The 23928-nt window shown below is 42.4% G+C and overlaps 1 protein-coding gene across 1 annotated transcript in view; it reads right to left on the bottom strand.

The window, feature by feature from the left end:
* TNS3 (tensin 3) overlaps positions 1-19519 on the bottom strand; it is a gene marked incomplete at its 3' end in the record, with an annotated part of 78818 nt that extends 59299 nt beyond the window's left edge. The window contains exons 1-2 of the mRNA XM_010172102.2: positions 19411-19519; positions 7006-7043 (exon numbers count right to left, since the gene is read on the bottom strand). The remainder of the gene's footprint in view (positions 1-7005; positions 7044-19410) is intronic.
* Between the last annotated feature and the right edge of the window lie 4409 nt (positions 19520-23928).

Here is a 23928-nt window from a genome sequence, read left to right as displayed (position 1 = left end):
TGAAAGCCATCCATCCTCAGGATGATTCTCATCTCACGAAGGGCAGCGTAATGCATAAACGCGTTAAATCACAGGGAGGAGAGACAGCTCTTGGGACCAGGCAACCCAAAGATACACACAGGGGTGTAACACAGCCCTGGTTCCAGTCTGTGATGGGCTGTATTGGGTCTGCATGGCCAAGTTCTGAGTTCTGGTAGTGGGGGACATAGGGGTGGCTTCTGTGAGAAGGAGCCAGAAACTTCCCCTGTGCACGACACAGCCAATGCCACCGGTTCCAGGACGGACCTGCCACCGGCCAAGGCCGGGGCCAACAGTGACAGCAGTAACAACTCTGTGATAACGCATTTAAAGACGAGATTTTCCAGTAGAAGCTCACATCTGTGATGAAAATGTAACCTATCCACATTTTTTTTGATGGCGAACAAAGAAAAGCAGGAATTGTTTCGTTTCCTTCCCTCACTAACACCAATTTACCCTCTTTTCCCCTTGCCAGCAGCTAGATTTATTTTTAAAAGAAAATCAGCAAGGAACCAAACCAACCTTGAAGTTGTACATCTACCAGCTTGGTCTTGTACAACACAGCAGCTATCTGAAACAGTAAGTCTGAAGGAGAGTTCTTATCTAAAAACACTAGCATTCATTTCAAACGCTTCTTCATTTTTGGAAGGCCCCAGCAAATGAGCTGCCAAACACACAGCGCTCCAGCACAGCACTTCTGCTACTTAAACAACGCAGGGCTTATGCCCATAAAAAGCAACTTCAAGTCCTCCTGTCCCTCGGTAGCTCACAGCTCTGGTTGAATCTGAAGGTTTATTCATTACACAGTTCATTACAGTGATATCATATCTAACAGGGTGCAGAATACTTCGCAGACAGGAAGATCTGCAGAGTGCTGCTTCTGGGTACCGTCAGGAAAAAGCCAAAGACCCCTGGGAGCCGCAAATGACAGTTACAAAACTCCGAGTAACCCTTTGGCCTTCAACTGCAAACATTTCCATCCCAGCCCCATGCCAGGCAGCACTCCAAGGGCTGCATGCACGGCAGTGCAACGTGCCAAACACTGCCTACGAAGGAAAAATATCCTTCCAGTCTTCAGCCTTATTGAATGTCTTTGGATTCATGGATTCCCACAAGAATGTGCCAACCACAGAGGTTCGTTCACACAGTTGTCTCCTGGAAACAACATGACACAAGTTTTCATTTAAGTCCTTGATTCTCTCTGCCCAAAAGCTGAGAAGGTTTAGGAGAACCCAGACTGAAATGAAATTAAAAAACCCAAACAAACAAAAAAAAAAACCCAAAACCAAACTCCCAGGAACCCATTTCAGAAGCAAACTCACCACTGTTTGCTCCGCTGCTGGTCAGGACAGTGCTCATCTACACTTTCCACAGTGCCACATTAACTAAGGTGACAAAGTTGACAGTATTTTGCCAATCTCAAAGCAAGTCTTGCAGATTGCCCAATTATTTTTAAAACTTAGAGAGTTTTAGTTTAAAGTAACTTAAAAATAACAATGTAACAACTGAAAAACCAGGGCAATCGGGTGAAATGTTTGTGGTATTCTGCTTGTGTCTTTTCCCCCAAAACTGCTTTTGTTTTTTCAATAAAGTTTGACACATTTTCTGTGCTTGAAATGCAACTGAGTAAGTATGAAACAAGGTTAGAAAGTTCAAGAGAAACATTATGTTTAAACTGTCACTACCAAAGGAGCAGCCAACTCTTTAAAAATAAACATTCTGACATCTTGCAGATCTGGCTTCTGCTCCGATTTTGTATTGTTTTAAACATTTGGAGAGGAATTCTTTCCACCTTTTTGAATACACACGCTGACCTCCCTGAACAGCAAGCTAATGCAATGTGCAAATCAGATAGAAAGAAATCATTGTCACCCTCAAAAAGAGAGGGTGATGGTTGGAGAAACGGTAACAGGTTTGGTTTAGCACATGACTAACAAGAATGCATTATCCATAACTCAATTCCCAACAGTTTAGAAAATGGAGCAGAGTGCACCAACGTTAAATTCAGATAAGAGGAATTTCTGATGAGGTCCAGGGGACTTTGCAGTTACCAGGAATTACAGTGCCTTTCATCAGATCTCTGTTCATGGAGACGCCAGACTTGGGGGGGGACAGGAATTAACCTTCCAGGTTAAATAAGGATGCGTGCAACGTCCACTAGGCAGAGGCACAAAGTTGATCACACCTGATTCGGCAACAGGCTTCGGCAAATACTTCAGCTCACTGCTTGTAAGAGAATTTAAGCATTTGCTGACAAACTTAATCAGTCTGTTCTCAAGAGGGAGAATTCACATACAAGAAACAGATCAAGAAAGTATAGCCAAGAGGTTCCCCTCCCGCTTTCAGCCTCCCCACAGGAGAGGAGACAGGAAACGCTTTCCAAATTCCCAGACTTCAAAGCACAAAGTCTGGCTAGAGTCACGAGATGATGGCCCAGCTCTACACCACGTACCTGACTGACAGAGCAAAAGACGGAAAAAGTGGCATCCCAGGAGAGCCTTGTGGTGGGACAAACAAGGGCTCCTACATCGTACGCAGAGACAAAGCCACAAAACAAAGGGGACTCGAGTTCCCAGCACAAAACCCAGAGCAGAGCCCTGGGGCGTGAGACACGCTGCAGCTTCAGAAACCTCAGGGAACACTAATTAGATATGTACATCTGACAAACAGACCTACGGAAACATTTCCAAGTTAAACACGCACGGACTGAGGCCATACAAGGTAGTAATTACCTAAATGAACTGGGACTTGTACAGCAAAACAAAATTCTTTCAGAATTCATCCTTATGATGTTTTCCAGAGTGAAAACAAAAACGTTGCCTTTTAGAGAGCGGTTTAAAATACAGTACATCCAGGAATAGCAAACACTTTCCTCCAGGGTGGTTTTCTGCCCCCATCATTTTGAAGGAAAAATGCACAGATAACTAAAGTACCAAAAATAATTATTTTTTTATAGCAAACTGAGATAACATTATATGCTGGTATAACACAACAATGTGAAAGGTTGGCTTTAGTCCTAGCTAAGCCTGCTGCAAACACAAACACATTACAATAGCTTCATCTATGCAAGGTCAATGACAAGTTAATGAGGGCTTCCCACCATCAGGAGAGGCAGTCCTATGGTCCGGGGCCCCGGCACCAGTGCAGCAGGGCAGCATTGTCAGGCTCTCCTTCCCATCAGCATGCAGAGAAGCTGCTTCATCGGGCTTCCTTGATGAGCAGACACATACATCAGCAGGACAACACTGTGCTGAAACCCCGTACTTCCACAGGCAGCTTCACAAACAGGTTATGAGGGCCCACCCCGGCTCCAGGACTCGAGGGACACCTTCAGAGCAGACGCATCGACCAGCCCCTTCACGGCACAGCCCCCTTGGAGCTCCATCTCCCAGGACACAATGAGATCACTTCAGCCCTCAGTCACCTCGCTGCTTTTCATCTGCACAACCTTGCCAGGGAGTCTTGTTCACGTGTGCATTGCTTTCTGCATGAAACACCACTTCCTGACATCTGGTCTGAATTTGTGGATCCTTGGTTTCCATTAATTCACCCCTGTAGCCACACACCCGCAGGGCTCGGGGTTGCACACAGCAACCTGACAGAGATGGATGTATCTCTCAAGGTTTCATATCCAGATATCCACTATGTTCACTTTTCTGTTTGTTTTTCTTTCCACAGACAATTCCAAGAGAGCGGAGTTTGGGCTTTTGGTGCCTTTTTTTTTTTTCCTGTTGGGTTCCTTCCTTTTACAACTCACCTAATTTTCCCGCTGATGTCCATCTGCACCATCAGTGGATTTATGCAACATGATTTCAAATGTTATCATCTTTCTGCAGGTGACAGAGTTGCACCAAATGCAAAAGCCTAAACTGGTGTAAACTAATCTTTAGGTTTTTTGTAACTTCAGATTTTCTTTCAGTTGTGCCCTAGGTTTTAAGTATTACTGCAACGCTTGTCTGCCTTTGTTATTTTCTACTCACTGTTACGTCAGGGGCAACTGGAAAACCCTCATGGAACCAGTTCAGAGTTCATCCTACAAGGCATCAGCTGACACCTCGAACAATTCAAAAAACGTGACTCTTCCTTCATTGGTACCTTCTGATCAAATGCAGGGACCATTTTATTTTCAGGTCCTCATAAACTTTATTTTCATGGATGACACATAGAAGAAGAAACTGTTGGTTCTCATTTGCAAGCAGGACAGAGGTATTGTCTTGACAAACCCTTGAAAACCTGCACTGTAATGCTGCCAGTCTAAGGCCTGAGCTGCTGCTTTACCTGAACACATTCATGACATTATCTGTTTCATTATGGTGCTCTATGGCCAGACTTGCACCAAACAGCGCTTTTATGAACACTCATGACCCCAGCAGCCTTTTGGGAAATGCTTTACCGTGCTGATGCATCACTGCTTTCCAAAATGACTCCGGCATCTCGTAAGTGCCACGTCCTTTGTTCTCATTCACCCCCTGTCCACATGACTGTCAGCTGAATAAGTGCTCACACGTTTTTTTCTTGGGGGATTTTTAGCTAATGCAAAAATAGTTACTTCCCATAAGCTGTGGACAGGGTGGTTTCATAGAAAATTCAGGGAAGGAAAATGTATCCTAGAGAGAAAAGATACTCGTGGATCTGCTGGAGCCCATGAAACAATTTCCTACAGACATGGATCTGAATCAGCGTGTATGATTATGGCTACAGCCTCGAGGTTGCCTGCAACTTCCTTAGATGGTCTTAGTATAGACACAGTCCAGCTTAAAAATGACCTGAATCATTCCTGCCTTAAACTGATAACCAAATTAAAATACAGACACTAGTTTAGGCAAGAAAAGTAAAATTCAGATCTGTATCAGGATGAATGATGTAACAAAATTATACACCACTTTGCTGTGAGCCTCACACAAGCAGTTAGAAAAGATTCATAGAAAAATTCTGAATTTAAGCTACTTGTTGCCTTACTACTCCACTGAAAAAAGATCAGAAAAAATAGTCTCTTATAAGAAATAATTTATTACTTAGTCTTGCTCCCATACCTCATTTTTCTATCTTCTGCAATACATGCTAGTAATCTCAATTATTCAAAACCCATAAAATACACCAGTATCTTAATAATAGTTATGCTACTACATCCTTTTGGCACTCCATATATTAGTCTTTTCGACACTCCACACCCAAACACCCAAGAGCATAAATACTCATTGAAATATAGTTTCTCATTTTTAACATATGGCACACGTATGAAACAAGTCTAAAGAAGTCCTTACCACAGTCTGCAGCATTGTTTACGCATGATCACTTCTAGAAACTCCAAATCCATATAGCACCTACCCAAGCACACCTGCAAGCTACCAGTGTTACCAACAAACCAGATTCCTCCCCACGCAATCTCAGAGAATTTTGTACTGCAAGTGCTGCCTGGAGAACCACGGTGACTGTTCAAAGAGGGATCAGCTGCATCACCTGGTCTAATAAAAAGTACTTTGTTGTGCTAAACTGTTCCCTTCTGGACCACCACTGCTATAGTATCGCTACTAATCGTTACTGAATGTATACAGTGATTAAAATCTTCAAAAGGTAACACCTTACTTACAAACTTAATTACCACTGCACATCCTTTATCAACCTATTAAATGAAAAAACAAATTTCTGCATTTATACAGCATCCCACATAACACAGCGACTTTCAAATGCACATGGATCATTTTTACTCAAAATCGGAAAAGCTCAGCCAACTGACACTTGTATTTACTAGTCAGGTCATTTGGGGAAATCTCCAAGTCCTTCACTAGGTAGAGGTTCTTCTCTTGAATTTAGTTATATTTCTTGGAAGCACCAAAACAAAACAATTCTTGCACAAGGCCAAACACCCAGTCAATCACACAGGTTGTAGGACTACATTCGTGTTCTCCAGCAGCTCAGCGTCCTAACTCTTAACAAATGCTGTCTTCAGAGATAGCAAGTACTAACCAAAAGCTTTAGTTAAAAGCAGGGAATATTATCCCATGAGTGGTTCTGGTAAAATAAAGCCCTCCAGCACTGCTAGGTTTAGGCTGCGACACTCTGTAAGCGTTTTTGATTTACACAAATCTAAGGAACAGGAAATTTTAAATCATTTGAAGCCATGGAAATACTGATCTCACCTTTTGTGAAAGGGACTTGGAGATTTTAAAAACTAACAAAAATCTAGCAATGAAACTGAACTGGATGGAAACTATCTATAGCAGACACTGAAAATAAATTAATAATCATCAAATGGTTTGAGTTGGGACCCACCTCAAAGCTCACCCAGTTCCAACCCCCCTGCCAGCAGCAGGGACACCTTCCACTAGACCAGGTTGCTCAAAGCCTCATCCAACCTGGCCTTCAACACTTCCAGGGAGGAGCAGCCACAGCTTCTCTGGGCAACCTGGGCCAGGGTCTCACCACCCTCACAGCCAAGAATTTCTTCCCTACATCTCATCTCAATCTACTCTCTTAAGATAATAATATTAATAATCTTAATATTATTAATATTTAGATCTAATCTATCCGCTTAATATAATAATACGTTCATACTTTTCATAACCCAATGCCAAAACTCTGCCTTTAAATTTCTGTTGCTATAAGATTTAGATAGATATAGATATATATATATATAGATAGATATATACACATACACCTTACTGATAGATTTTTTTTCTTTTCTGGATATACTGTATGGTTTGTATTTCACCCACTTAACTTGCTGTTTTCAATTACAAACATGTCCTTCTGTGGGAGGAATGAGAAATTCAACCACTAGTTCTGATGTTTTGACTACACAGGGACTTGCTTTTTAATGGCAAGAACAATATCCCAGCAAGAGAAAAAAAAAATCTTTTTTTTTTTGACAGTTAGGCATCTGGTATAATAATAACCTTATTCTTAATTAGTTGACATAGCTTTTGTAGTCTAACTTCAAATACATGTGGATCAACAGCAAGAAGGGAGGCAAATAAATATGCTTACCTTTTCTTCACATTTCCTGTGGCAGGCATACTTGCAAACTGAAACAGAAGCAAATAAAACACATGAGTAAAAGAGTGGGTGGATTCTCCCTTCCATTTCTTTAGATCAGCTTTCTACTGGAGACCTGGCCAAATTCATGTCTGCATATATAAAAGGATTTACAAACTTCAAACCAAAACAAAAAAACTAAAAAGAAATGCACTTAGTTTTTAACCATTCCTGAAAGATAAGTTAATTACAGCAACCTTATCAGATTTGTGTATTCCATCAGCTTATGATAACGTACGTCTGGTTAAACCACTTTTACAGCTTCATGTGCACCAGAAGTGTTACCACCTCAATGCACAGATGGCAAAGATCAAATTCACAGCAGAACCAGGGAATCTTAGTCCCATCAGCAGTTCCAGAGACCTAAGAAAAGCAGGGTGGCTTCAAACTCATAAACCACCATGACTGTTCAGACTTTAACTTCCGATTGTGAAATACAGCTTACACAGTGTCACCAACACCACTTCCAAGACGCAAGCACTTGATTTCTGTTAAATCCCTGCTGACCTCCCAGCAGAAAAGGATGAATCATGTTAGCACTTTCAGATTCATAACAGTAATTAATTTAAAAAGTAGCCAGATGAGCAGCAACGTAACTATCAGGCGACAGCCTAGCAGCCAGAATCCGACACAAATTTATACATTTTTCCATTTACATGCACTTCTTTCTTTACTCTGAAATTTGCTCTATTTCCATGCAATGTCTATCCTTTGGGTTACTGTGAGCTAAACTGTATTTTAAATTCAGGAAAAATTTACCTATTCAAGCCTCCAAGATCAGTAAGCTGCAGAATAGCACAGAGGTTTAGTGGGAAGATTAACTGGAACCCAGCCTTGGGCCACTGAAGCTGAAAGCCATGCTCATGTCTTGGTGCTTCTACAAAGAGAAAGAACTTCTACAGCCAGACACAACCAGAAAGATGCCGAAAGTTGTGCACCAACTGCTGAATGAATGAAAACCCCTCAATGCTCCAGGCACTTTGCAGGGGAAAAAAATAGTAAGGGTTACTGACCCATGTTCTTGTGCAATCTTAGAGGTACTATGCTCACTTGTTTTCTTCAGGTATAAGTTAAGAACGAGTTCTTTGTTCATAGTGCTTCACAGGATTAAGATTCTTTATGCTAAAAATTTATTGGTGTTCACACAAACACACTGCTGTAACTATTAGCATTAGTAATGATCAATAACCACATACCACTTACTAATGTTATCAACCTTAAGGCAAACAGAAGATGGCTCTTAATCCGTGAGGAAAAACTTATTTTTCTTCAGTGACATCGTGGGAGATGCCTAAATTCATTAAATCATTTCATGCACTGAACTGCCTGTTTAGTAGAATCTGTATTTTACATCGGCATGATGAGCTTTGGCTCAGCAAAAGGCTAACAGATGCTCTAAAAATATGCATGCATACTGTCTGTTTCTTCTATAACCTACTTTGAGCTCTCCTGCAAAATGGGGGCTGGGGGGACAAGAGAGAATCACAAAAAGTAAAGATTAAAGCAGTAAATCTGTCAGGAAGCCCTGCTATTACAGGCAAGGTTCTTATCTTCTTTCCTGATGCTGAGCCTAGATTTCTGGGGGGACAAGATGAAATACAAAACAAATACAGATTTCATTCCGTGACAACTTCCATGGGTTTGCTACTGGCTCATGCAAAACTAAATCACAAATGTCACCAGCAACAGACAGAATCTTTATGAAACACACAGATAACAGTAAATGCAGCCATTGAGTTTTTTCCACTTTCCACATACGTGAAAAACCCGAGTTTGCTGCTCTCGTGTAACACAACAGCACTGTTTTGCTGGACAGAAATGACTGAAGTCAGATGTGAGTTTAGTCTGGAGAGCAACGAGACCGAGTCTGGCAGCAGCGTCTCAGCCACACACCTGAGCCACGCAGACCCAGGGCATCCCAGCTCCAAACAGAGCACAGCGACATTTGTGAGATTCAAAGGAAACAGAGACTAAAGCCTCAGGAGGTAATTAGTCACACACACAACAGGCAAAGCTCTCTGACTGAAACAAACCGTTTATTTTTTCAGGTATTTATAACATTCTGAGGACAGAGATCCCATTCATTCATAAAGACAGCTTCCCTCCTCCTCAGTCTCCAGAAATACCCTACTCACACCCAAATCCAGCATTTGCACGGATTAGACTGAGTTAAGTCATTGCCTTCTCTCCCTCACTGTCTAATAAAGCTGATTAAGATAATAAAACTAACTAGAACTAAGCACTCTGCAATGAGATCGCTGACTGTCCAGATGCTGGGGGCTAACAAAGCATTCCTTGGTGCTCCAGAGCAGACAGGAGGTTCTCCCCCTTCCCTCTGGGGTGAGCATCCCAACGCTCAGTGCGTAGGTTGCTCCAAAGAGGCACACCAGCGACATCACCACGACAGGAACAACAGACCCAAACCCAACTGCCTTTTTCTGACAGGTCTGAATTTCCCCAGCAGACCAAACCTCTGCCCAGAACAACAAACCTGGAAGTGACTGAGCCCATTCTGACGGGCTGCTGTTGGCATTTCCCAGATGCTCAACTGTTCAAAGCACTTTGTGTCATCTGCGTACGTCCCACAGCAAGTGCCACGACTTTCTACTTGCTGGTAAGGCAATCTTTTTCTGTATATAAAAATCTACATAAGTGCGTGTATATAAACATTTACAAAGATATATACATGGGTGAACATACATACACAAATATATACATGTGTATGTACACATACACACACTTCAAAACCCACAAAAGCCCTGTTTGTAGTAAACATACAACCACCTGCTAAAACCAACTAAAAAAACAACAGAAAGGCTATTAGCATAGAACATAGCTGAGGAATAAGCCACTGACTGGATGAAAGTATGCCTTGGATCACTAACCTGCAGCCAGTTACCAATCTCCAGATGATTATTCTCATTAATCTACCACAGGAGCAATAAAATTGTTGGTAGGAATTAACTTCAAGGTTGTTTTTAAAGTACAGACAGAGTTAAGTCAGAGTACTTTAAACTAATTTATCCTTCTATTTTCTTGCCTCCTGTATTCCCCACACTCTCCATCCCTTCTCCAGAAGGGAGGGGGGAAAAAATTAGTGGGGAAAAAAACCCCCAAAACCCAACAACCCCCACACACACAGGGTGAGGGTGAGTATCAGCAGCATTTAAAAGAAAAGGAGGTACCAAGAAACTACCATGAACTGGGTATGAGGAAGGCACACAGGGATGGAGTGACGGGAGTAGGGGCTGTGCTGGGACAGCCACAACTCCCTGGGTAGCTGAGTGCAGAGGGGTCGGTGGAGGGAAGCACGGTTCCTCCCAGGCACACCCTGTGACAGACAGCACAGTCTAGCTGCCTTCTCCACTACAGCTGCTAACATCACCAACAGCCAGAGTTCCCTTCACCACCAGCAAATCAACCACTCCTCTGCAGAGGAAAATCCATTTTCTTGCTATGGAATTGTTTTGTTACTCGGAATCCATCCTGCCACAGCGAACGCCGCTGCCTCGCAGCACTGTCCCGTCCTGTCCGCCCGGGTGGCTGCAGCCCCAGCCCACACTGGCTCCGTCCCAGCCCAAGCGTTACGGTACTTGCAGAGAGATGGATCACCTCCAGTGTCAGACTGCCAGAGAGGCTGAATACACCAGCTGGTTTTATGGAAAGCCTTGAAAGGTAGAGAGATGCACTTCCAGAAAATTTCTAAGGCCAAAAAAGCAGTGTTTTACCACAGTCCGGCAACCCACACCTTCTCAGTGCAGCAAACACGCAAAGAAAAAACATCAACGGCGGAGCGTCCTCACAGCCCATCAATCATTAAAGCAAACGCCACTTACAGTTCAAAGATCTCAACAAGCAGCTTCTCTCAAACGCTGGCATTCTTCAGGCAAGGCTCACCAGCGAGAGAGCGCTCGGCTCTTCCCAGGGCTACAGCCCAAGTGTATTCCAATTTAAAAACGTGTCTGAAACAGCTCAGAGGATTTAATCAATGTCACCCTCGGCAAGGCTACTTCAGTTCTTCAACTGAACAGCTGAACGTCTGCATCCCACACATCAGCTCTCCTCAAATACCAGACTTTCCAAATTTGTGTTTAAGGATTCTGGCACCAGTTCCAAGAACAACTGTCCCAAGCTGGCTGGCAAGGAAACAGAGACCAAGCCATATTTAGTCAATTTGCTACACTTCAAAACAGTTTCTAAACAATAGCTCTGAGAATTTTTTTTTTTTTTTTAAAAAGGGGGAAAGGAAAAAAAGTGGGTGGTTTTTTTTAAAAAAAGACAGACCTTTCTTTGCATCATAACGAAGGTGTGCTAAGTCCTGCACGTTAACAATCCTGCTGCCAGGGTCAGGACAGAAGGACAAGCACAATGAATCTTATTTTTCAGACTTAAGCTCCAAAATGTTTATGAAACTAAAGTCCTACTTACATTCATGCAAGATGCTCTCTGAAAACCAGTAGCAAGGTGTTTACAAAGTAAGAGAGTATTTCTGTGAACCAGCCACGGATGGTTTAGCAGGACAGAGAGCTCAGGTTTTCCTGTGTGGGAAGAGCTGCTCACCTGGTCGCACCCCAGCCTTTAACAGGGACTCACCATACGGCAATAAGGTCCATAGGTCCTACACAAACATTCTGGCACCCTGTGCACCCCGTGAGTATTCAAACATGACTAGTTTCTAAGGACAGCCTCACACTTAACCACAGCTTTTATCAAGTGATTCTCCATTGTGGGTTTTTGTCTGTTTGTTTTTCAACAGCTGTGTATGGCAAGGGTACAAACAAGGTCATTCAGAAACCCTCCTGGGGCACCAACTTCCAGATCAACAGAGAACCTAAGAGGTATTAAACTGTTTAATACCTTACTCATCCCTAAGATCACTTGCCCCAAAAGCATATACTATATAGCTCTGGACATTAATTTTTAACTTCCTGGTGACAAATAATAAATTAGGAAACCGAATCACAGGAGTAGCTGCTCGAAAGATGCGTCTCTTTCCCCCAGCATCTCCAACTCAGTTTCCCCAAAACAGACACATGCTACTGCGGCTATTTTGGACTGTAATGGAAGAGTCCTGGATAATCCACAACAAAACGTCATCTAAACCAAGCGTATAAAAAGACTTGTGTAACCAAGACCTTGTTTTTATAGTTCCCCATTCTGGTCTTCTCTCTGAATACCAGGGAAGGATGGGTGTCTGAGTGCCCCAGAGTGGGACAGCACAGCCATTTGAGTAGCTGGGCTGGTGACACCCTAACTGAGCAACACCTCCCTCCCACGGGAAGTGTTCCGCACTAAATCCCAGCCCCGTCATCAGCTCTGAAGAAAAGATGTTTTCCTTTTTCCAGAAACCAAACCAAGATGTTTTTAACAGATGCATAGCAAGGCCACCACAACAGGGTCTTCTCCAGGCAGAGCTCAGTACAGAGAGACATCCATGACCAAACTGTCCCAAATGGAGAGAACTGTGCAACTTGCTGCCCATTTGTATTTTGACAAGAGTTTAATAACATTTGATCAGATCTTTGGAAAAAACTCCCACCAACACACACACACGCACACTTTGTTGCTCCTACCAGATCTGCAACAATTCAACTCAAGATGAAGATCCAGGATGAAAGCCATATAAAAACAGACACATAGAAGTTATTAACTGCAGCATTCAAACTAAGATGGCTTGCAGTTTTACCTTTGGGAGGAGGAAGGGGTCCTCTAGCTGGAAATACTGGACTTTAGCTGCAAAAGTGAACATTTCTATTTTCAAGAAGTTATTGGAGTCACACACCAAAGATGTCGCAAGTCCAACAGCCAGACCACAGCACCAGCATCTGCTGGGGCATTTCCTCTGCCTCAAACATTTTCCTAGATTTTCTTTCATTTGGTTGTTGTTTGTTTTTATTTTTTCATATTCAGCCAAGCATTGTCTCTTCATCCAAATATTGCTCCCAGCGCTCCATGACAGGGACTGCAGACATTGTTTTTGAAGATGAAGGCTAAAAGACGGTTATGAGAAATTTGTGCACAACTTCAGCATTTTTGACTCGGGGTGGCTCTGCAGCAAAGAGTGTTGTGAATGAGCTTTCCTGCGGGTGAAATATTCCACTTGCTGTTACTGACAACAGAAGTGGAAAATCTTTATTAAGAGAGAAATATTTTGGCACCAGTGCTGCTATAGTATGCCTGTGATTTTCCTTTACTCCCACTTTCTTCCTGTCTTGTAGGAAGGATCTTGACCATCAAGTTTTTTTGGGTTTGGGGTTTTTTCCAACCCTCCCCCATGGAATTTAGTCTAAGTTTACCATTTTAACTGCATCCTCACCACTCCTGGGTGAGGGTTTTTTTGTTTAATTCCCACAGATGCTGTTAAAAAGGCAGAACATTAGCACAGTGAAAGTGTTTTCACATTTTTAAAAATAAAGTACTCGCACAGAAACTTTTTCTCATCTTTTTAAGCTACACTTGCAAGTCAGGTAGGAAATGATTAAACCCTAATCCAGTTTGGAACTACAGGTTATTTTTAGACCTACTCCCTCCAGCGGAACAGACAACCCTGTGTTGCAACATTTCATCCACAAAACCATTTCAACCAGACTATGGTTTACTGTAGCCAGCAACTCACATGAAACCAAAAACACGGCTGGACTCTCTCCAGGTTTTTCTCACAGCTGCAGACAGTGCAAGAACTGTAAGATCTCAAAAGCTGGCATGCCTGGGATGGATCTTGAAAACAGATCCTGCATAAATTATGCTAGGAGTAAGGATCAGAGAAAAATAGAGATTGACTTAAAATGAGTGATCTTCAAAGCAAGAAAGTCGACGTTGTTAAAAAGTTATTTATTATGTGGATAAGACCTAATGGGCCTGGCAGTTCTGATTCACAGCTGTTCCTAAGCTCCTACAGAAAACGTAAGTGAAACGACAAAGACCTTCACGAGAAGAGAAAACAATATAGGCTACGCAAAGGAGGTCATCAACGTGATCCTCCAGGTACTTACACAGTTGTAGGCATGTTTTCCAAGTGTGTTTTTTATATCTCATTAATGACAATAGATGGGGACTCTGCCTAAAACCAGCTAACAGCTCCCCCTCTTACCTATTTATACGGTTCAGATCCTGAACGCCTCTACAAAGAGTTATGCTTGTAGCCCAGCTTAGCTTGACACTTTCTTCATGTACCAAAACAAGCTCTTCAGCATTAATTACAACAGATCTCTTCACCCATCTCTTCTTTATTTAAACTTTATCTTCCTGTACATTATTTCTGTCTCCCATGGTAGTCCTCCCTTCCCCCCTCCTTGTTTTGAAGCCAATTATAAGTGCCAGGTTTTAGACAAATGCGTCAAGATTTACTTGAGGCTCCTTTCTCCATGGCATATCAAGTTCAACACACAAATTATACACTCTAATGATGTCATTTCAGTTCAGATTTTTGAGTTAGAGCAGAGAATTCTAACTTCAATTTACCCTTAGGAATTTTGGGTTCTCTTCAAGTGGGCTAAGTTTATAAAATTGCAGGTATACCAGATCACATAGCGGTGATTGGTTTTCCTGGAAAAAATGCTGGGGGGGGCACATGGGATCACATTTACTTCCCACTATTTTTTTTTTTTTTCCTCTTTTTAATTTATCAGCTGTTAAGAAACAGAAGCTGAAGCTTTTTAAAAACCTTTAAAAACTAGTGGTCTGAACTTTTAAAAAAATTTTATAACCACAGATCAAATTCTGGCATGATTAAGTCAGTCCTTATGAGGTAAATAAATAGGGAACTCATTACAGACAACTTTCTGAAACAACATCAGTATTTGAGATGCAGCTTGGCTGCTATGAACATTAAACATTCCACTAGAGGTTTCTGCCTTGTGTATTCTTCATTTTTTAAAATTACTAGGAACTTACCTTAAGAGATTTCTGCCAAAATTCCTCCCCTCTCTCCAGTTCCCACTGGGGTACCAACATGCCACCAGAGGATCCTCCCTCAGCTCCAGAGGGCTGTGTTCACGCAGGATGCTCATCTACCACTTGGCTAATGCCTACTAATTACAGTGGCTTCCTCTGCATCTCTGCTCCCTCCAGTAAGTCTGTGTTCACCCTTCCTTTTCAGCTCTTTGCTGTTGTTATGCACACAGCTTCCATGTTTTGCTATCGAAGCTCTGCACTGAAATACGAACGGAGAGCTTGTACAGCTGTGTTAATTAGAGCACATCTCACTAATCTGGTGGTTATTTACTGGGTGCACCTTTTGTCTCAGGAAGAGGGGCTGACCTTCCCAGGCTTCTGGTGTCACAGACAGGCTGCAGTCCACAGTTCTCCTTCCAGCCTCCTCCTCCCCAGAATAGTACACTCTGCATCAGTCCTGTCCAGGACAACATCCATCCATTTCTGAGGGGTTCCTAAAAAGACTTCCCTGCTGCTGCGAGACCAACTCACACAGTCTCCCTTGGACATCCTCCCAGATGCTGTTCACAACACAGCTGGCAGTCAAATGAGGTTTTACAGCGAGGGCCTGGGTCCCTACCTAACCCAACCTTGCTTGGCCATTCCATAATCCTTTTTCCTTGGGGTTCACAACAGCTACACGCCATTCAGCTGCTCCAGGGACAACAACAGACCACACTCCTTGGTCCTAGAGCCTGCATATCCTAGTTTATGTGCTGCTGTCTGTCTGTCCCATCATCAAATATTGGTCACAATTGAAAACAGATGGTGCTAGCAAAAAGAAATTCTAGGTCTCATTTTCTCAAAAGTCCCTATGCCTTTTAAATTTGGAGGTAATTAGCAGTTAATTGGTTAGGAAAAGAGGAAGGTTTTCCAGTCTGTTTCCTGTTGTTTCTTGACGAGCCTGAGCCATACATACAAGAGATCCATCATTAACAATCTTAAAAGCATTAACTGAAGCAGTTACCATCTTGAAACAGTCCCACAGAAGGCAACACAATTTGCTGGATCAGTGCTCAGGAAAACACGACAGTGTACGTAAAAATACCATGCAGAAAGCAAGAGTGGTATGACAAAAACCCCTTTCAATCTGACAACAAGTTTTCCATTCTCTCAAAGAGTTCATGCATTATAATACTAACATAATTATATGGGTATGCCTATTGTCATAATTAACCATTTTATAGTTAATTAACCAATGTCTATTGCCATAATTAGCCATAAGATGGTTATGCTACAGTTACATTGAAATTACAGTTAATATATATTATATATAATGTATGATAAGAGCGACAGATGGACAGATCTCACCATCCACCCACGCAAGCGCCGAGTCACACAGGATCTTGTTTCACAAGGATCACTCCACGGCACTCGGGGCGACACGACACCCCTTCCCCACAGATACACCCTACGCGCCTCGCCACTGAGAGCCGACTAACGCCACTGGCCCCAGCAGGACACACATTCCTCCTGCATTTCCAGCCTTCTAGTTTGTCTGCCAGGACTGTAACCACAGACATGCTTTGCACATTATTAAGATACTAATATGTTATCACTGCACTCAGCACTTACTGAAACACAGGGTATATAAAACCACCTGCTAACACGTAAGATTAAAGATCCATATATTTACACACACAGCATGCACAAACAAGCCTCAAGAACAGTTTGTCAGAGCTAAATGAGTCTCAAAATAAAAATGTCTTTTGTCTTGCCAGGAGCAATGACCATGATTCAATACAGAGAACAATTTGAATCGGTAACTCCAAGGAACCCAAAATGCAATTTTTAAGTGGATCAGTAGCCACGGTCACAAGCACAATCGCAAACAAGCAGGTGGATTTCAAAGGAAGGTATTAAGCCTCTTTAAGAAGAAAAACAGCTCCAATTGTCTTCAAATCCCGATCTATGATCTGGAAGCATCTGGAAGCTCTTGATTAAACACAGATACTGCATTTTTATGAGAAAACATACTTTCTGCCATCACTTCATGCTACATGCTCAAGGGAACAGTCCAAGACTTACTCACTGTCAGCCCTACGATAACATGACTCACCAGACAAAAGTTATCATACAGACGGATTTTAAGGAAAGAAAGTGAACTGCGTTCTTTATCACGCCCAGTTTGCACACAACACCACGGTAAGGATCGCTCTGCTCCCAGCATAGCTAACAGTACATGGCAATGTAATTTAACATTGCTTCGGCTAGCATTTATACACAGTTCAAAATATCAGGAAGAAAACAAAACTCACATCCAGTCAAACCATCAAAGAAAAGCTTTTGGGAAAAACAAAACAAAAACAACAACAAAAAAAAGAGGAACTACAATTCTACAAGTGCTCCTACTGGGACCCCTCCAACACATCTTCCCAAAACCAACACATCCATGGCTAGGTTAGATTAACAAAAATATTCAGTTTGTTCAAACTACCATTAATTGCTGTCAGTTCAAAATCTAGTTCATGGAAAATACATAGAAATTACCTTGTTTGCAAATAAAATAAAATACTGAATATCTACGGGAAGTAGCTTCAAAAAAAAAATGAAAAGGCTTTTGTGGCAGTGCAGGCCTTTGGCTAACTACGTAAATACGCACGAATGGGATGTATATGCAGGTACTACAGAACCAACTGACAGCTGTTTGTCCCCTCTTCGTAAGGAGAAGCTGCACCAGAGACACAGCCCAGCCACAAACCTGCTTCCCAGGCAGGAGACAGCCAGGAGCTCCCGCTTCTTCCACTCTGCCTTTCCCCCTGTGCCGCCGTTTTTGTGGAGGCATGTTAAAAAATATCTTCACTGTCACTGAGCCTGCGTTACTGAGGGGGAATGAAGCACACAGGGACCAAGGGACGTCACTCAAGCACACCTTTTGGTCAGTCCTTCATTTCCCACAGAAAGCTTTGGGCACTGCATTCAGAGCTGGCTACAAGCAAAGGACACGTTTTGCAAGTCTGGGCTGAACACCACAGCCCCAAAGGACTGCCACGTCCTACTGAAAACCTGCCTCACCAACACAACACCCAGGTATGGCTGCTTTTGGTTTGTTTTTCCTTATAAGCAGTAGGTGATTCATGGCTAGATAAACAGCAAACACCACCTAGGGACTTCATTTCTCCTGACATGTAACTTTCCTGTAACTGATAAGATATTATAGTCTGGAAGGAACCTACAGTCTGTACAAAGAGCCATTATTTTCTGAGGATAAACTGTTATAAAGCAAGATTTTCTCTTTAAGACACAAAGGAACTTTATTTCTTCTTAACTAAAGGCTTTTCTTCTCTCTCCCCTCCCCCTAAAGCCAACTTGCTCACTTTAATTTAGCAACATCAGGGAGAATTTACCAGAAGCAGCAGCACCAGGATTTGGCTCTGAAACAGTTGGTTTATTTTCCTTCATATTAATAGAGTTTCACAGTACTAGGGTACATTTCAAGTACTACAGTGCTGGCAAGGGAACAGACAACTTTCAGTTCTCTCTTTTCCAAAACTCTGCTCTATAAAGCCCATGCTGTAAGTTAAAATACAAACGGGTTCTTATTAAGCTGAAACTCCTTGGGAGTCATCGCTTCACTCCATGCGGCTCCTGCTGCTCCCATCCCACAGGTAACTGAACAACCAACCCAGCGTCCCCGCAGCAGAGAAGCTCTGCTGTGAGGACAGGGACTGTTCAGCCTGGAGAAGAGAAGGCTCCAGGGAGACCTTATTGCACCTTTCAATACTTAAAGGAGGCCCATAAGAAAGATGAGGACAGACTTTTTAGCAGGACCTGCAGCGATAGGACAAGGGGTGATGGATTTAAACTATAAGAGGGGAGATTTAGACTGGATGTCAGGAAGAAATTCTTTACACTGAGGGTGGTGAGACACTGGCCCAGGGTGCCCAGAGAGGTGGTAAAAGCCCCATCCCTGGAAACATTCAGGGTCAAGTTGGACGGGGTTCTGAGCAACCTGGTCTGGTTGCAGATGTCTCTGTCACTGCAGGGGGTTGGACTTTTGACACTGAACCTGATCAAGAGGATCTTCAGGTAGGTCCTTCACTAAGCAGGCTTCCTTCCAACAGTATTTCTGCTAGGTTGAAAAGAACTAAATTCTAAGAACTCTGGAAGGACAGACAGAAGAAATACGTTAAAGAAATACCGCTATCATCATAGGAGTGGTAGTTATGTGTGTGATACCGAACAAGTGAAGTATTTCATATTTAGCTGTTCATCTCAAAGTCTGCACCAGTTACCTACTACAGCATCCCAGTCCCTGACAAAAGCAGGGAATAGCAGTGTCCAAAGGAAGGAAAACTGAGGTATAATTTATACTTAGTCCAGGGAGAATTCCAGAAACATGGATTCATAAAAACTTTAACATTAATATAAAATTAATTTCCTTTACACAGCAAGAAAGTAAACAGCACATCATATGTAACTCACCTCTGCAGGAAATGCCTTGGCTATCAATTACTTGTTTGCAGATTCCACAAATTTTGGATTTCTTAAAAGACTTGGTTTTGAAGGTATGAGACCTTGAAGCTGTTTCTTGAGGCTGGAAGCAAAGGAAATAACATCAGACCTTCCCTCAGTTTTTGAGTCACACTTTTAACACAATAGAGATAATTTTAAATTAAATAGAGCATTAGTCAGCAGTATAACAGCAGTATGTCAAAGCACTCTTGCTCTCTCTCTCACCCACGCCCCTATTCAATAACAGAAGCTTTTCACTATTTCCACGGTGGGAAGCCACAGACCATGGGGAACCTCTTGCATCTCAGGACACAGACACTGCAAGACATTTTATATCATAACTTCAGAATTCACTCTGTGACTTATCTTTTAAGAGGAAATAAAGAATAATCTCTGTGATAGGAACCAACAACCTTCTAACCTAAGGTCTTAGCCAGATAAAAACTTGCATTGGTTCAGCTTCAACTGGTTAAAAATAATGAAAGTAATGCCCTACCACAGTGGCCAATTTAAATCATCTGGAGCAGAAGAGGGCTTGGGCTTTTCATTTAATAAATGAAAAGCGTCTGTGCAAGATGACTTGGGCACAGACTGCTAACTTAAAAATCACTTTGGCTTCTTTCTTGCACAAGAAAAGTTCACTAGTTTTAAGTACAATTATTTCCACTGTGTGTCACAGTAACTGAAATACCATGTTAACATCTAACCCAATAATGAAATTTCTAACCGGGGACAGAACTGCCAAAGTCAGTACTATGTATTCAGTGGATATTATACAGCTTCTGCAACTCAGGAAACACTCAAGTAACACAACAGAGGGGGCTACCAAAAGCCTAAGGCAGAGTCAGTAACTCCTCTGAAAGGAGGAGTTACTAACAACCTTCACTTTCATTGGCAGACTTTTTGGAAATATCAGTTACCTATTCAAAAACAAAAATAGATTTCACCAGACCATGAAAATCCCCAACTGATTTTTCACGTTCCTCCTTTTCATGACACATTTGCACCTTACTGTCCTTACATTCAGCACTGCCAACAGGCTTGCATTCGACACCTCACCGTCTCCAAAAACATCTAGAACACAGCTGCTCGGCCAGCACAAGAACAGCCACAAGAACCAAAGTCGCCTCCCAAACTCACGAATTCCCCTGTAGTCCCCACTGCCAGCATTTGCATCATGTTACTTCAGGTTAAATCAAAGTATTATGATTCGTATTAAAAGTTCACCGCAAGGGAAAGAACCGCTGAACTGTCATGTTATGTAGGAAGGTACCTGATGGCAGACAGATCAAATTTATTATTTTCAAAAAATTGCTGTCATGATTGGTCTTTTTGCACCTGGAAACACGGGAGATGCTTTTGACACGTCTGCAACTCCCTCTGAAAAGGACAGTTTTGTAGTGTTTGCTGCGTCAAAGAAACTCATCTATAAACTTCAGAGAAAGTTTATTCTGTCCCTGGATCTGCTGCTCCTTGTTTCCCACGTCCCAAACACTTCTTTGTAAGCTTTGACACTTGCACTGTTTCCAAGCAATACAACTGCCGTGTGAACTCACGTGGAGTTTACTGTAAGTAGGTCTGGACATTAACTGATCAACTGGTCAATCTGTCCATCTCATCTGGAGTGCAAACATCAAATAAAGTCCTTTTCCTCTGTGGCATTTTGGAAGCATTCTGCAATGCATCCTTTGCATCTGAATTTTTTTAAAAGTGCACTTTTTGTTCACTGTGGTTCATTTTAAACACATTCTACTGTGGGCTTTCCAAGCAATCCAGTTAAACAGTTCATTTGGGAGATGCAGTTCTCACAGCTGTTTATACAAGAAGCCTGCATCATCTACTGTGTAACCCAGAGGAGCCTCCACCCAGGTTTCTTTGTTGTCACCGGGTGCAGGTTTTGTGGTTCTCCACTCGGGAAAATGCCAAAGTAAAAAGGAGGGAGGAAAAATGGGGAGAGAGAAAAAGTTTTAAAAAAATAAAATAAAGAGGAAAGCGACCATGGCAGGCAGCAAGCATTGCTACTTTCATGAGGCTCAAGACTGGAATCTAAACCGCATATAATTGTTAGGAGCAAAAACTGGAAGAAAACAGTGCAGAACCACAGGTTACAGAGTGAGTTTTTGCCCGAGGAAGAGGCTGTATTTACATCTGGTCTCAATTGCCAGCATTACGAAACTCTTGTTTACCACACAAGGAAATATTTTTGGCCATGCTCTGCTCTCTATGGCACACAAATCTAATGAAGCTGCAAGTTTATTCCAGACTTGCAACAATGGAACGCAGCAGACTGTGTAAAGATTTACAGGGGCACCCTCAGCCAGGAGGAATTTCAAATGCTCCTCATCACCAAGCATGTTCCTTCTGTAGCAACATGCTGAGCATCATCTGATAAAAGATCCACAGCAACCCTGTGAGAGGCTTCTGAGACACAGCAGTTTGAGAAGAGAAAAGCAGCTGACAAAACCACTCTCCAGATATCAATTTAGCCCGTGGAGACTAAAGCACTCGAAATGCACACGTGGTTTTGGCAACACTGGTTCATCACACCGAGGGAAGAGGCGTTCACGATGTTATTCCCAAATACCACCCTACACCATAACCGTTAATTGTTCAGTGAAGAGCAGAACCAAGTAACACTTGTTTATCTGAACTCCATGTTTCCAACATGTAAATTGTGATAATGGTTCATTCTTTAAAAAGAGAGTCACTGGGCTTAGATCTTTTATGAAAGAATCAAGCAAGTAGTGTAAAATTAAACCTGTTTAAATAACCTTCAAGTGTGTAACTGTATTCAGACATACATGCTCAATAAAATAAATAATCAAACTTAGCCAATTATTTATTACTTCTACAGCACCAGTTCCCTCCAAAGTCATCCAGGCAGCGACTGAATTATTCTTATGAGGAAATACAAGTCTCAAAAAAATAATATGACTTTTTAAACAAAATCATTAATTCCAGATGTTACTCTATGGGGGGGGGGAAGCCAAAAACTATTTGTATATTACTTCTCTATCTCCAAAACCTTCAACAACCCATGTCATATATTCCAGCTAAGAGAGATTTATAAACATACATGCAAAGCTCCCTAAGCTTTCCCTTTTTTTCTGAATTTTACATGGCCCATAAAAACTATCGTAGCACAGCAGCAAAATCATATAAAGCAAAAATCCATTTTGTTCACTTCCCACCCACAGTCACGCAAACACAATCCCTCTTCCCCATCCTCTCTCCACACAACCTGCCAACCAATACTGCAGTTTCCTGGGACTCTCTGTGCATTCTTCTGCTCTCCAACGGAGCTTGACATCCACTGACTGATACAATGCTTATGACTATTATTTTAAATACATGGAGGGAGTGGGTACTAGTGTGTGCTGGTTTCACTAGGATACAGTTAATTATCCTCTCACTAGCTAGAACAGCTGTGTTTTGGGTTCAGTGTGGGATTTGTTAGGAGAAGAATGCTGATAACATACTGATGTTTTTAGTTGTTGCTGGAAGTCCAAGGACATTGTGTTTTGCCAGTTTGCAAGTGCAAAGGACTGGAGCAGGAGAAGTGCAGTAATTAGCAAACCTCAAATTGGCATTTGGCTCTGCCAATGGGATATTCCATCTCATATCACATCATGGTCAGTATATTAACCATGGGAAGCTGGGGATTCTCTCGGGGATCGCTTGGGCTCTTGCTCTTCTGGGACTGTGGTTTCAGGACTGTCTCTGCTCCAGGATCACTGGCTGGGGACAGGCTGGGCAGTGGTCAGCAGGCAGTAAGCAACTGCACTGTGCATCACTCAATTCCATATTCTATTATTACTGTTATTGTTTTATTTCAATTATTAGATCATTTTTGTCTCAACCCACGAGTTTTCTTCACTTTCACCTTTCCAATTCCCTCCCCTGTTCCCTGGTGGCAGGGAGAGCGAGTGAGCAGCTGCATTTGGCTGCGGCCGAGTGAAACCACCACACAGCACATTAGCAGGATGAGCATTCCACCACTTTCTGTGCCCACAGGGGATGTCCAAAAGAACGTTTTGGTCACCCCTGACCAAAAGCAGTCTTCATGAAAAGGCTGAGTCCCAGTTAAAAAACCTTTGCAAAACTAAGCCACGTATCTATTTCTGTAAGATTGCTCCAAAAATAAATCACACAACTAAAGTATATATTTACACTCGCACACACACTAGACTGCACGCAAACAGCTTGTTGTACGACTGTCGTTACCATTTCCTATTAGCAAATGGTTTCAGAGGGATCACAAGGACAAGCACTTGTCAAACACCCCACATGCACCCCGTTCACTGAAGAGTTCACCCCTTTCACAGAAAGACAAATGAGCAGCCCAAGCTGGAGAAGAGGGATTTCACTTGGGATCATGCAGCCTGAGCTGGGAATATCCCTCCCAGCAGAGCCTGCTCCTGACTTGCGACTCAAGTGAGGGCACATGGAGATGCTGGTGAGGAAAAAGGGTCTCACTGAGCCAGCTGA

This window comes from Antrostomus carolinensis, unplaced genomic scaffold (assembly GCF_000700745.2).
Source record: "Antrostomus carolinensis isolate BGI_N321 unplaced genomic scaffold, ASM70074v2 scaffold10897, whole genome shotgun sequence".
NCBI classification, from domain to species: domain Eukaryota; kingdom Metazoa; phylum Chordata; class Aves; order Caprimulgiformes; family Caprimulgidae; genus Antrostomus; species Antrostomus carolinensis.
This window is presented reverse-complemented; position numbering and strand designations above follow the sequence as displayed.